The sequence below is a fragment of the Ascaphus truei genome, chromosome 4, assembly GCF_040206685.1.
Source record: "Ascaphus truei isolate aAscTru1 chromosome 4, aAscTru1.hap1, whole genome shotgun sequence".
Classification (NCBI taxonomy): domain Eukaryota; kingdom Metazoa; phylum Chordata; class Amphibia; order Anura; family Ascaphidae; genus Ascaphus; species Ascaphus truei.
The window spans coordinates 176613011-176618043 of NC_134486.1; the positions used below are offsets into that span (position 1 = coordinate 176613011).

Sequence of the window (5033 nt, forward strand, 5' to 3'; positions counted from 1 at the left end):
AGGACAGCACCAACACCGATGTCTGATGCATCTACTTCTAGGGTGAAAGGCAGTTTAGGATCAGGATGAATAAGGATACAGTGGCGGCCGCCTTTATCCTAAATCGGCTATATGCGCGGCGCTCTGATAATCTCGGTCAGATGCGTTTTTTTTTTTAGTCCGGAGTGAATTGCGTTATTTTAGCGCTCGTGATATTAGCATTTTATTCTTGCTGTCTGCAATACTGCAATGCCGTCTAAAAACTCAGGGGGGCGTTCACGAGCTGTTGTCTTGGAAGTCTAATACCTTAGCAGTTCAACCTACGTCAGTACACAGTCTGCGTGTGCGTGCGCAGTAATTGTAAATTTGCATATTTACAGTATACATGCATTTGCATGTCTCATTTGAAAATTGTTGAAACGCACAGGTGTGTACAGTACTGTAACACTGTCACATTTCGGCATATGCAGCGCTCTCCCCTCGCTCGCCCCCGCACACACACAGGATAATTTGCTGCACTGCAGGATATTTCAACTTCTTATCTTATCTACAGTGCAGTACATCTCTCCCACGCCATTCCTTTGAACGTGTGTCTTTCTGGTTTCAATCAGATTCCTGCTTGACAGCAGATGATTACTGCGCATGCACCTGTAACTTCACCCACCACTGCTTGCTTGAGTGAGTGACCAAAAAAAAAAAAAAAAATTCTCCTCAGTTTTTAATGTTTTTTTTTCTCCACGAGCCTGCAAAAACCATCTTGATATTATGATATTCAATCTGTGCTGTAGCTTTTGACTGCAACCCTGTGCGTTTGACTGCACATGGTTGATTTGTGTGCTTTTTACGTACTGTATTTGGGAGTGTAGGGATCATATTATTATGATGAACTGCCTTTTGAAATTAAAGTATGTCATTATCTTTGAACTTCATGCAGCTGTACCCTGTAGCCCCCTATCCCATGCACACACAAGGCTTGCTCAAGGATTTGAAACTCTTATCGACAGACACCTCCACAGAGTCATTCATTTTCTGAAGTTTGCCATTGTGTTCTTAATCCGTCCCTAGCCGAGCGTCACCTTACTGCGCCTGTGTGTAATCCTCTTTGAGATGGGAGCTAGCTGATTACTGCGCATGACTCACACAACCCCCCCCCCCTCCAACCCTTTGAGGCTTTGTTTACGGTAACGCTTTGGAAAAATCCCTTCTCGAATTTGATATGTAAATCTGATTTGCACAGCACTGTGAGAATTGAGAGTTAAAAAACCATTAACGGATTCAAGTTGTTTTGTCATTCATTCATTTTCTTTGGTGTACTGTAGGTGTGGGGGGCGGGGGTTGTTGTCAATGATTATGATTATCAAGAATGTAAATACATATTTATTTTATTTTATCAGGAACCAAAAAAAACAAATATAAAAATAATCATGAATAATACATAATGCAGTCTTTATTAAGTTCTTCTGTCAGATGGAAATTGAGGGCCGGTGGATAATCATGAATAATGAACATTGATAATAATATTAATTAATAATATATAATATATAATAATATATATAGTAATATAATTTTTTCCGTCTTTATCTTCTTCCTCATTCTGTGTACAGTACAGTAGTTCATTGAGAGAGGAGAGGTTTTGTGTACATCATTACTGCTGTTTAGATACTGTACACTTAATTGTACAAACAGTTCACAGACTGTACACGAAACCCCCCTCTCTCCCAGTCCATCCTTTTTTTCTGAAAAGACAAGAAAACAAAAAATTAGTGCAGTTATGTGCATACTGTATTATGGCATTGTGTGCTGTGTAGTACTGTTAAACTAGTCTATACTGGAACTACTGTATACTGTGACTACTGTTAAATAGTTCAGCACCATATGGCTGGTGCTGCTCTCTCTGGAAATAAATAAATTGAGCAGTTAGGTGCATACTGTACTGTATTATGGCACTGTGTACTGTATACTGTAGCTACTCCATATTGGACTACAGTACGCTGTTAGCACTGTCAAACAAGTCCATACTGGAACTACTGTATTCTCTGACTACTGTTAAATACTTTGTAACCAGATGGCTGGTGCTGCTCTCTCTGGAAAGAAGTAATTTGAGCAGTTACTGTACTGTAGGTGCATACTGTATTATGGCATTGTGTACTGTATAGCTACTCCATATTGGACTACAGTATGCAGTTACCGTAATACTATCAAACTAGTCTATACTGGAACTACTGTATACTCTGACTACTAGGAAAGAAAAAATCTGTGCCATACTTACCTATATCATACTGTACTTACAATACTACAGTACATTACTTCAGTATACCATACTACCTTCCTGATGCTTGCTCATTACGCGCGATCACAATGGGCAACACAGTCGCAATATGGTAAATATATTTATTGCATCGTTCCACGGTGAGTACATCGTTCCAAAAACTCAGTATGCCTTTCGCCAACTCATCCTTTTTGGAGGGTTTCACGACTTTTCGGATATGGTCCTTCAGCTGATGCCAGACCATTTCGATCGGATTGAAGTCTGGCGATCTGTCATTGGAAAAAAAGGACATTTAGTTTAAGAGATACAGTACACAGTAAAAACAGTGGGGAAAAAATGAGACACGGTTACCGCACTTACTCCGCTGGCGTCTTCACCCAGTTGATACCGCGCTCAAGGATATGCGCTGTTGACGCGGTGTGCTTCGGATCGTTGTCCTGGTAGAAACGGTGACCACCCGGGAACTCGCGTGTGATGTATTCCACAATCTCAGGCACAATTTTGTCTTGGAAGAAAGCTTTATCCATGATTCCTATAACAAGAAAAGAAAAGTGCTCAAAAAACTGCACACTAATACAGTACAATGCATAAGGCTACATTATATTTTATATTTTACCTTCAAAGATGACAATGCATCCTGGTCCACGCCTAAAGATGGCACCCCACACATGCATCTTCACTGGGTGTTTTGGCCGCGGCTTCATAGATATGCAACCTTTTTTGTGGAATGCAAAGGTGGCAAATTTCTCCAGCGATACAGTAGACTCGTCAGTGAAGATGCAATCCTGGAAAGTTTCCCCACTGAAGATCCATGCCTGGGCCTGGACCACTCTTTTGATTTTGTTAACGTCCCTTATCATGGGGTACGGTCTGTAATGACAAGGAATAATTAGTTTTAGAGGTACAGTACAGTTTCTTAAACAACACTTTTACCTCCTGTATTGTCCAGTACTAACCTCACACGTCCATATTTCCATCCAATTCTGCGTCTCATCTTCTTTATGCTGGTCTCGGATACAGTGAGATTGTGATTTTCTTGCAGAGTGTATTTGACCCTTAATGCACTCTTCTCATCATTCTTCTCACTTATTTTGTCGACCAGAAGAGTTGTCTCCCTACAATGTACAGAAAAACAACAATCCAGTGAGTTACAGTGTAGTAGGCCACTACGAGGGGCGGACGACTCTGCGCATGCGCTGCCTCGCATCAACGGATGCAGATAGCTTCCTGGCCTGAGAGACCCGGCGGTCAAATCTGCGCATGCGCTTCAACCTCCCATGTCTGTGTGGACGTATGGGGGGAATGGCGGCTCTCCACCTCCGGCCCCGGCGGCGCTCAGTCAGCGGGACACAGGGAAGGGGAAGCGGAGTTAGGGAGGAGAGAGGCTGAGCAGCGGCTCCTCCTCTCACAGCCGGAGGACTTGCGGGGCTTCCGCCATCTAACTACACCCACACCCGCAGCACCGGAAGCTCTGCGCCAGCCATCTTTGTACACCCATGGCAGCGGACGTGTGGGGTTAACGGCGGCCGTTAGGAGTGGCGCCGGCGGCTATCGCCGGCACCGCATGTCACAGCAGGCGTGTGGGGGGGAGGGATGGGGAAGCCCTGCCGTCACTTCCGTTTCACATTTGTCCCCCATCTCTCCCGTTTTACCCCATCAGAATAGGTGCCACTAAAGAAGTTTCACTTCAAAAATATACATATACCGTTGTTATATAAATATACTGAAATAACTATAAAATTAGATACAGTAGATCTACAGTACACAATATAGTGTTCTATTAATATGCAGCAATATAAGAAATATACATATACCGTTGTTATATAAATATACCGAAATAACTATAAAATTAGATACAGTAGATCGACAGTACACAATATATTGTTCTATTAAGATGCAGCAATATAAAAAAATATACATATAATGTTGTTATATAAATATACCGAAATAACTATAAAATTAGATACAGTAGATCGATAGTACACAATATATTGTTCTATTAATATGCAGCAATATAAAAAATATACATATACCGTTGTTATATAAATATACCGAAATAACTATAAAATTAGATACAGTAGATCTACAGTACATTATTACAGTACACTAGTAGATCTACAGTACAATATTTTATAAAAAAATAAATAAATTTAGTTATATAAATATACTTACGCGTTAGTTACCGTTGGTGTCCTCGTGCGTTGTCTGGTTTTCCGTGTGCATGATAGCTCACGGTGGTTGATGGCACAACGAGGCCAGAAGTAGCTAACCAGCGTTGGATATCTGCAATTTGGTGTCCGCTCATGTACATCTCCTTAATTCGCATGCTGAGATCCTTTGAAATCTTTTTAACAGGCATTGCTGCGAGTAGAAAGAAATACAAACACAAGAATGTATATTCGATGTTTAGTCGATGTGTATTCAATGTGCAGTGAATCCACAAAATGGATGGTGTATTTATACGTTAATGACTCACATTAGAGTACGCCCACTTTCAACACCTCTACCTCGTCGCCATGCATAAAAGGTTACACACTTTGCATAGCCCACCACTCGATGATCTTTATCTGAACTTGCCCTTGTCCAGATACTGCATTGTGCCATCTGCTTCCATGGATCAATCTCGATTCTACGGATGCCGGAAGCCACTCGCCTCTGCCGTGCCTATCACACAGAAAAAGCGAAAGGCAGCAGCAGTTTCCAAGCCAAGGCCAAAGCGACAGGCTAAGGCCAATAAAGAAAACCTTCTGCTGACCCCAAAGGCTAAGGGTTTTAATAGACGTCA

The 5033-nt window shown here is 41.7% G+C and overlaps 1 long non-coding RNA gene across 1 annotated transcript; it reads right to left on the reverse strand.

The window, feature by feature from the left end:
• Positions 1 to 2908: 2908 nt before the first annotated feature.
• Positions 2909 to 4532, reverse strand: LOC142492020 (uncharacterized). The gene is made up of 3 exons (XR_012800672.1): positions 4421 to 4532; positions 3205 to 3363; positions 2909 to 3118 (listed from the first exon to the last, which is right to left on the reverse strand). It is a non-coding gene; the product is annotated as an uncharacterized LOC142492020 (long non-coding RNA).
• Positions 4533 to 5033: the final 501 nt, after the last annotated feature.